We start from the raw sequence: 10,714 nt of genomic DNA, 5'->3' as shown, positions 1-10,714 counted from the left end.
GAAACGCGGCCCCTCTCAAGTGGGGAGAATCCGGAGAGGGAGGAGATGTGGAGGGAGATAAGAATGTTGAGGTAGCAAATGGGAGACAGAGGTCCGGTGCCCAAGAAGGATAGTCCCTTTTCTCTCGTCATTTTGGTGGAAGGGCTTCCCCAAAGTTTTCTACAGTCAAGCGTGGGAGAGTATGATGGGCGTACTAACCCAGAAGAGCATTTGGGAAGGTTTGAGAACGCAGCTTTGTTGCATAAGTATTCAGATGGAGTCAAGTGTAGGGTGTTTCTGGGCATGTTGGTGAGGTAAGACCAACAATGGTTTAACACCTTGCAGCCCAACTCCATACGATCTTTCGAGGATTTTTCCGCTGCTTTCTTGCACATATTCGCTAGCAGCAAGAGGCACCAAATGAATTATTTGAGCCTGTTCGGGATGAAGCAACAAGAAGTAGAAACTTTGCGAGAATTTATCCGGTGTTTCAACAGTGCAGCGCTGGAGATACCAGCGGCGACCCCTCACATAATGATAAGTGCCTTTACCCAGGGACTGAGAGGAGGCGAATTCTTTAAATCGCTCGTTAAGAAACCTCCATTGAGCTATGATGATCTTTTAGCTCGGGCAGAAAAGTATGTGAATCTAGAAGATGCCCAATGACACAAGAGGATGGAGCAGCGACCAGGAGAAAGTAGAGTTGAGGGGACGGAGAGAGGAGGTAGGAAGAGAAGTGTGGGTGAGAGAGAAGAGGATAAAGCTAGGGACAGAGGACAATTCTCATCTCATATTCCCCTGGATAGGATTCGTGACAAGAGGAGTTAGAGGGTGATGGTAGAGAATTTTCAATATCCTGCTAAGGCATCGCCTAGCAGAAGAGTTAGAGGATGAGGGTGGAGAATTTTTATTTTCCTGCTAAGGCGTCGCCTAGCAGAGGAGTTAGAGGGTGAGGGTGGAGAATTCTTATTTTCCGGCTAAGGCATCGCCTAGTAGATGAGCAGAGTGAGAGGTGATAATTTTATTTTCCTCCTAAGGCGTCGCCTAGCAGAGGAGTTAGAGGGTGAAGGTGGAGAATTTTTGTTTTCATGCTAAGGCGTCGCCTAGCAGAGGAGAAAGAGGGGGAGGGTGGAGAATTTTTATTTTCCTGCTATGGCCTCGCCTAGCAGAGGAGCAGAGTTAGAGAGGAGGAGAATTAAATTTTCCTGCTTAGGCTGCGCCTAGTAGAGGAGCAGAGTTAGGGAGGAGAAGAATTTTCATTATGCTGCTAAGGCATCGCCTAGCAGAGGAGTTAGAGGGTGAGGGTGGAGAAGAATTTTCATTATCCTGCTAAGGCGTCGCCTAGCAGAGGAATTAGAGGGTGATGGTTGGAGAAAAATTTTATTTTCCTGCTAATACTTCGCCTAGCAGAGGAGTTAGAGGGTGAAGGTGGAGAATTTTTATTTTCCTGCTAAGGCATCGCCTTGCAGAGGAGCAGAGTTAGAGAGGAGGAGAATTAAATTTTCCTGCTTATGCTGCGCCTAGTAAAGGAGCAGAATTGGGGAGGAGAAGAATTTTCATTATCCTGCTAAGGCATCGCCTAGCAGAGGAGTTAGAAGGTGAGGGTGAAGAAGAATTTTCATTATCCTGCTAAGGCGTCGCCTAGCAGAGGAGTTAGAGGGTGATGGTTAGAGAAAAATTTTATTTTCCTGCTAAGGCGTCGCCTAGCAGAGGAGTTAGAGGGTGAGGTTGGAGAATTTTTATTTTCCTGCTAAGGCATCGCCTAGCAGAGGAGCAGAGTTAGAGAGGAGGAAAATTGAATTTTCCTGCTTAGGCTGCGCCTAGTAGAGGAGGAGAGTTGGGGAGGAGAAGAATTTTCATTATCCTGCTAAGGCATCGCCTAGCAGAGGAGTTAGAGGGTGAGGGTGGAGAATAATTTTCATTATCCTGATAAGGCGTCGCCTAGCAGAGGAGTTAGAGGGTGATGGTTGGAGAAAATTTTTATTTTCCTGCTAAAGCATCGCTTAGCAGAGGAGTTAGAGGGTGAGGATTGGAGAAAAATTTTATTTTCCTACTAAGGCATCGCCTAGCAAAGGAGCAGAGTAGAGAAGAAGAATTTTATTTTCTTGCTAAGGCATCGCCTAGCAGAGGAGTTAGAGAGTGGAGGAGGAGAATTAAATTTTCCTGTTAAGGCATCACCTAGCAGAAGAGAAGAGTGGATGAGGAGAAATAAATTTTTCTGCTAAGGCATCACCTAGCAGAGGAGTTAGAGGGTGGAGGTGTTGAATTTTTATTTTCCTGCTAAGGTATCACCTAGCAGAGGAGTTAGAGGTCCTGCTAAGGTATCACCTAGCAGAGGAGTTAGATGGTGGAGGTGTTAAATTTTTATTTTCCTGCTAAGGCCTGGCTTAGCAGAGGAGTTAGAGGGTGGAGGTGTTGAATTGTTATTTTCCTGCTAAGGTATCACCTAGCAGAGGAGGTAGAGGTCCTGCTAAGGTATCACCTAGCAGAGGAGGTAGAGGGTGGAGGTGTTGAATTTTTATTTTCCTGCTAAGGCATCGCCTAGCGGAGGTGCAGAGCTGGAATGGATAAAAATTAAATTTTCCTGCTAAGGCCCGACTTAGCAGAGGAGTTAGAGGATGGAGGTGTTAAATTTTTATTTTCCTGCTAAGGTATATCCTAGCAGAGGAGTTAGAGGGTGGAGGTGAATAATTTTTATTTTCCTGCTAATGTATCACGTAGCAGAGGAGTTATAGGGTGGAGGTGTTGAATTTTTATTTTCATGCTAAGGTATCGCCCAGTAGAGGAGTCAGAGGGTGAGGAGTTGGAAATTAAATTTTTCCCTGCTAAGACATCACCTAGCAGAGGAGTCGCAGGGTGAGGAGATGGAAGTTTTATTTTCCTGCCTTAGATTTAGAGGGTGAGGAGGTTGAAGTTTTATATGTCCTGGTAAGGACTATTTTAGCAGAGGAGGCAAGGGCGCGGGGAAGTGTAAATTATTTTTCTTCAAGAGTTTAGTAGAATACCTTGAAGATGGGGGCGATAAGGGCATACTTTGTCCAGAGCGAACGATGTTTGCCGCTGCGAAAATTACGTGCGGTAATTTGAGATAATAAATATCAAAATAAAGAATAAACTGGACACCGAGATTTACATGGAAAACCCCTAAAAATTATTAGGGTAAGAACCACGAGCAAGATGCAAATAATTCCACTATAATATTTTGTGGTGTACAACTCACTCACTGTATTTTCAAAGAGAACACACACTCTCTTAATACTTGAGAACAAACACCTCACAAATATTATAGAACTAATAGGAGGAATAAGAAAACTCAAGATGAGGCTTGAGAATGGGATGATTTCAGAATGAGGGGAGGGAGCTCTATTTATAGAGCCCTTTGTCCGTGTTAAAACGCGTGTTCCGTCTTCTGAATTATTAGTCAATTCTGCCAACCGTTTCGTCTTCAAATTTTGCTTTCAGCCCATTTGTTGACTAATTAAATGAAAATGCATTAAATGCATTGTCATTTTTTGTCTACAATTTGTACGTGAGACTAAGACTAACTAGCATGTCGCTTTCGCAAATCGCAAAAAGGTGGGTATATAGAGAAGAAATGAAGCATGAGGTTGATCATGAACTTGCATAAATCCAAACCACACACAAAAATTAAGTAATGGAAACATTAGGATTTTGGTCCTATAAATTAAAATGTTTTTATTTTAATCATACAACTTGTTGACATTTGATTTTCTCCAGTAATTTAAATATTTTTTTGGGTTTTGTTGTTTTTTTTACTAAATCACTAAATCCAACGAATTTTACTTATTTGACATATACGTTCTCTTACGTAGCTCATGTGATGATAAGAAAACATATATTACTACCTAATCAATTGGAAAAACTTTTTCCTTCTAATTTCAAATATTAGTATGGTTCTGGTTTATTTTTCTATTTATTTTTACTTACATGAATTTTAATGTGTGTAATATGAACTTTATTTGCACTATATTAGTCATGCAAGAGAGAATCGGTGCCAAATAAGCAATATTCGTTGGATGTAATGATTTCGAGAGGAAAAAAAAAAGGCAAAACCAAACAAAAAAGTTAAATTACAAGATGAAAACTAAAATTTAAAAAGTTACTACAAAATATGACAACTTAACTTACCAAAATATATCCCTTAATTAATTGATACTTATTTGCACACTATTATATGTAAATGTTACATGATTGGAATTTGGATGGGCGTATGGTCATTTAATTTTCTTCAACTCTATCATGTCTTTGGAAATCATAGAATACACGACAAATCATAAATGAAAATTGGAAAATTCTTCTTTCTTTTTTTCTTTAAAAAAAAAATATCTTGAACATTCTTCTTTCTAGTACAATATGTATCACAAAAATACAAAAATAAAACATAAAAAGAAAAAGAGGCAAATTTTGACTCATTTTCAAAGCAAACAAAGAAGCTTAAAAATTTTCCTCCATTATTTATATATATGTTTTCTATTTAATCTCTTCAATCAAGTATAATAATTTACTAATCTCTACACATTAAATGTTCACTCTTATTAGATACGTTAAAGTAATTATTGGTATAACATTGAAAAATACTAACACGAGATCGAAAATTATAGATTTGTCAAATACCACATCACATGACCAAAAATTTAAATTTCTTTTCATTAATTAACATCGTTATAGAAGGAAACCCGTGTAATTCGAAAATGACACTAATTTTTACAAGCATGTTGCACTAATTAACGTACAAGTTGCAAAAAGGTAGAGAAGACAATAAATGAAGCAATTAATCAATGATTTTGGTCATTCACCTACAAAAATTCACTATCATATTCGCAATCATACAAATTATTAATAAAAAATATTAATGTTTGCATAAATTATAAAATGAATTAAAAATATCTATAGTCATTCATTAAATATCATTAATAATTAAAAAAAAAAAAGAAAAAAGAACGATTTATGTATCCATTTGGGTTGAATTGGGTTGATTAGATATTGCAAACATAAGAGTTGTACATTCATGCTATATTCGATGCTCAAATTCTCTGCAACTTTTCCTTAGCTGGTGTTGTGGCCAAGTCAATCTTGGCTAAGGTAGGATCTTTTGACAAATGAGAAGTTCTTGGTCATGGCTGCCATTGCAGGTAGAATCAAATAGAATTGGTCACCAGTTCTATTTTAAAGACTGAAGGCAATCATATCTTCAGAAAGGCAGTCAGTGGTCTTTGCAATCCCGCTTATCCGTCTATTTGAAGATGCTAGTGTTCCCCTTGGTGATCCATTTACCCTTCACAAGTTCAAGACTCTGAGTGTCCGGAATGTTATTGCTCTAAGGCCTAAGGTACAGGCTCTGGACGTATCTCCCTCAACCTTGCTGAAAGTCAAAAAGGAGATCAGTGAAGAGTTGGAAGCTGCAAAGAAAGCCGTTAAAAGCAGCAAGGCTCAGGCACCTAAGCCTAAAAGGAAACTGGTGTTTCAATCCAGTGACTCAGAAGCAGCCACTCCTCATCCTATTACCAAAAATCCGAACTTCCAAACATAAGCAGTCTCAAGTCCAATGGTGCCTAAATTGATTGCATTTGTTCCTGTTTCTCAAGTATAGGGTGGACAAGATGTGAGAGTTGATGCAAAGACAACTGATGTGAAGGTTGCTGAAAAACCAGTGGCTTCCAAAGCCGAAGTTTCAACCATCCAAGCTCCATAAAGTGTTATCCATTTTTCCAGTTGATCCCCCTCCTCCTAGACCAAAAGGAGTGGTTATTAGAGATCCAATCCAAACCACCCGATCAGGATTGGATTCAAAATTTTCAACAGCCTCAGCTAAAGGCAAAGAGATAATGGTGTACGAGTCTGAGCCAATCTCTGCAGTCCAAACTCAAATTGACTTACTTGCTGATGAAGTGATTGAATATGCAGATGAAGAGATTCACATTTTTTATGACTGAATGAATATTAGATTTGTCAACCATTTATCCAAACTGAAGAAGAAGAATGTCTTGGATAAGGCAATTCATCTTGAGAAGAATATTATGAAGCTGGTTAAGACGAAAGACATCGGAGAAGCCCTTCAGAGGAGATCGTACTTGGTTGATCTCATGAAGATAAAAATTTTAACTGAAATCTGTGCTGAAAGAAAGTCGAACTACAATCCACTGAACTCAGCCACCTTTGATGTTATTGTAGTGATTAATCAGATATATATGTATCTTCTGTCGTTACAGATAAAAGTAAAAATGTGGGAGGAAGATCATGAACTAATGCTGCCAGTAGAAAAAACAAAGGAAAAGGATCCAAAACAATCAAAGCAATCAGGCTCTCAACCAGTTGAAGAAAAAATTCAGCTTCCCTCCTCATTGCCACCTATCAAACTATCAAAAACTTCTGTATCTCCACCGTTAAGGAGATTTCCTTAAGCAATGTTGATGGTGCTGTGAATCCAATTGCCCAACAACAGGAGGATGCCGCCGGTGATGATGATGTGGCCTTATGCAATCTTCTATCTTTCTATCCTATTGTGCTCAAATTGGATTAACCAAAGACTGTTGAGGACATGGTGTTTTCAGTAGAAGAGGTCATTCCATCTAAGGATGTACTGATGAGAGAAGCAGTTGTTGAGACAGTTTGATGCAGCAATTTTTGTTAAAGCTATTGAACAAAAAGTTGTCGAGATAGCACTCTTGTTGATCAAGATAGTTTTGAGTTATGGCGTAAGTCTGCGGAGGCAATACTAAAAGCGGTTGTGAATGTATCAGTGGTACCTCAGGGAGCAACTCATGATGTTGAAGAAGTGTTTGTGGCAGAGCCAGTTAGCCATGCAGAGCCACAATAACGAGATGTTCATTAGATCATTCAGGCTATACGCCTGAAGTTTCAATGGAAGAGCCAGTGAGTCAAGCTAACCCAGGGATATTGATGATTGGGCAAGCTGGTCCTTCAGACAGTCAGGCTCCGAATCTGACTTTTGTTGTCGCTAAGGAACTACCCAAGATCGAGCTTTCATCTTCTAATCTTGATCTAACTAATGAAAATATGTTGGGCAAAATTCACTGCCATTTGTCCTACATTTCTTCAACTCTTACTATTTTGATGAGAGAACATCTGAATAATGAAGAAGACTTGATTAGCTTTGAGGATAAAATGCTCAAGAAGTCCTTTGACATATCTAGGAGTGTTCAAACTTTGCATAAAATCGAAAAAATCGAAAATACAAACCGAAAAAACCGAACATCGAACCGAACCGAAAGCCGAATTTTGTAATTTGGATATAAATGTTAAAACCGAAGTTTATTTGGTTTGATTTCGGATTATATATGTCAAAATCGAAAAAACAGAAATTTCATTAAATTAATAATTTTGTTTATATTTTTATTTATATTATATATTTTGATATGATATTTAGTGAGTGAAAAACCATTTTGAATAATTTTTAGATGATTGTTGTTTGTTTAATTAATTTAGACCTTATATTTAAATATTTTTACAAAGAAATCATGTAAAAAGTTAACATATTGGATTTTACAATATATTTATATTATTGATTTAAATAATTATACCAAAACTGAAATAACCGAACCGTTTTGGTAGAAAACGGAACCGAACCGAAGGAAAATGGTTCGGATATTGGATTATATATTTCTAAACCGAAATAAAAAATCCAAAACCGAACTGAACTGACCTATGAACACCCCTAGACATATCCAAGAATTGTTTGACATCTTTATGAAGATCGCCTTGATCAAGAAAGATCAGACAACTACTGCTACTCATCTTGGTGGACAAATTCAAACAAATAATTTTCAAATGCACCAGGATTGAGAAAGTTCAATCAAACTTTAATGAGAAGATTGACGGAGTTAGCAGTCAGTTAGCCACATTATTGTCCTACCTAAAAGCTGTAATGCCCGAATTTTGAAATATTGTGGCATTAGTTGTGATGGTTTATGACTTTACGTTATGGTATAAATGGTAATGAATGTTATAGAATGGAATAGATAATTGATGAGTGTTGAATTTGAGCTAAATAAGTGATGGAAGTGAAGAAACGGTATGAAAAATGTGGCAGTAGTTGTGGTTTTTAGCATAATGTTTTGTATATTGATCCAATTGATGTGAGGTCACTTTTATTAGAAAGATAAGACATAAGACTATAACTTTCATGTTTTGAGTTTTGTTCAAATCATTAGGGAAGACGAGCCAAAAGCGCCCCGAAGTGTGTCGTGCGTATCGTCGTTCCTACAATGACATATGTTGGGAGATTTAGCATAACGTTTTACTCAGACCTTCAAATGATCTGAAATTTGGAGAGGTTCACGAAAAGACATAGAGCTACAACTTTGTAGTTTACCACTTTCGCAAATTCTGAAGTTAAAAATACCTTTTGGGCAGAATACGGCGCGCCCCTGCGCCAGATCCCGCGCAATGGCGCGCCCGGTGCTGAAATTTTTGTTGTTGGGTAGTATGGTGCGCGCCCCTGTGCCAAATCACACGTCATGGCGCCCAACACTTGTACAAAAAACGTGTTTTGAGGTTTGGATGGTATATATTTGACAAGGGAATGATTTTTGTATCATTTTCTCTTCTCTTTTTCCTACTCCATCGGTTTAGAGCTAGGGTTCTTATTTTTCCTTTCATCTTCTAATTTCTTCTTCAATCTATAGGAGATTTGTTCAAGGAAATTATGAAATGAAGTTAGATTTTTGATCCTCTCTCCAAGATCTTCAAGATAGTGTAAGTATGTTATATTTTTATTCAAGTTTGGAAATGGGATGAAGTTTAGAATTGATGTTTGTGTTGATATTTGAGATGTTGGAGATGTTGAAATTGTGTTGGTTTGAATTTAAAATGGAATTGAAGCCAATGGCAAAGTATAGGAGCTAATTTCTTTAGCACGCATGCTATGTGTTTGATGAAATGATTCAATGAATGTTTTTATGTCATATTACGGTTAATAAATGATATGGATTCCTTCTTTACACAATTGTTGGGATTTGAGTTTTCTTGAATATCAAAATTGCGGATCTTGATTCAAAGCATTATTGAATTAATTATGAATTTTGTACAGAAATTGCTCTATTTTGATAAATGATCCGAGTTCTTGAGTTATAGTAGACTTCGAAGGTTCAAGACTTCTCACCTACACATTTCGATCTTCTTCGGTAATATTTGAAAAGTATGTTACGGTCGATAACATACGAGGTAAAAGTATCATTTTTATTTTAAATTGAAAACTCTATGGCTTGATGAACTATTGGTGATTTGATGATGATTGTTATATTGAGATGAGTTGATTATGATATCGAGATGATGATATTGATTTGCATCATGACATTGCATATTGAGCCACTTGTTGATTCAGATTTGATATGGCGGAGGTCGCCTTGATATATTGATTTGTTGGACGTATGGGGCTATAGTTGAGTTGGCATAGTGTATGCGGAGGTCGCTGCTATGGCCTGAACACTCTCTATAGGCGCACCATAGTCCTGGGATTGTAGAACACAGCACCCCACCTCGAGCGGATGAGTCGGTGGATGTTGCTGGGTGATTCTATTCCCTTGGGTACCCTATGACCAGATGATTCACTTGATCTTGAGATTTATTGATAGCCCACAGCTTCTGATCATGCATTGCATTATATTGCATCTTTATGAATTTATATGAAATATTTGAAAATTTAACTCTCATTTGTGATTGATTGTATCATACTGGGTTTATACTCACCGGCATGTCCGGTACCTCTTGTTTTCATGTGCTTGATGGTAGGTGAGGCGAGGCTTGGGATGCCAGAGTCCAGCTCAAGGCGAGGAGATACGAGTTAGAGTGGGATTCTCGGGGGCTTGGGAGCTATGGGAGGTTGTTTGGATTTCTTTGGTTCACTATTTCATGTTGGCATGTTGAAAATTTATATTTCAAACATTTGAGACAATTAAATTATTTTGACGATGTTTATGTAAGTTTGTGAACAACAAATTATGTATTTTACTCAATCATTTGGTGTGTGACAATTATAATTATTAGTATTAGATATCGGACCCGGGGCGCAACAAAAGCACTTTATGGTGTTGATATAAAAAAAAAGTGAATGAAAGCCATAGGAAAACTAAATCCTGCAAAACCAACTGATTCTAGTAGCAAGCATTCACACTCTAAACCTAAAGATCATCAGAAGAGATAGAGATGGTGCAGTGCCTAGAACAGTTTTGTAACTTCGACTTATTCAATTAACAATTGTTTTTTGAAGAATGTGTAAATTCTTTCAATCTATTAAATGAATTCATTGTTTCTATAACAAGTGCTTAAATTTTGTGAAACACCAAAACAGAGGAATTTTTTAGAACATTTACGTTTTAGTGATTTAACAATCCTACTGATCCAATGGATAATTACAAAGCCTAGCCGAAATAAATTCAAGAAGAAAAATGATTATTCATATGTCACGCCCCGAGCTCGGGCCCGTGGCTGCGTGACTGCACAATGGGCTCCTATAGCAATTACTTCGTATTCGTCCTCGCTTTTACGAAAATGATTAACCCAAGTTGCTATAGAAGTCCATTGTAAACCATTATAAACTCATTTTAAATCTTTGATTTTTTCGATGTGGGACAAGGGTATCACAATCACCCCTCCTTCAGAATGTGACGTCCTCGTCGCGGCCTGACCCCTCGATCCACCAGCACCGAGAATCTAGAGGTGGCTCCTACAGGTTCAAGAGGTGGCTCCCGTCATG

This window comes from Primulina huaijiensis, chromosome 4, assembly GCF_012295235.1.
Source record: "Primulina huaijiensis isolate GDHJ02 chromosome 4, ASM1229523v2, whole genome shotgun sequence".
Taxonomy (NCBI): Eukaryota; Viridiplantae; Streptophyta; class Magnoliopsida; order Lamiales; family Gesneriaceae; genus Primulina; species Primulina huaijiensis.
This window is presented reverse-complemented; position numbering follows the sequence as displayed.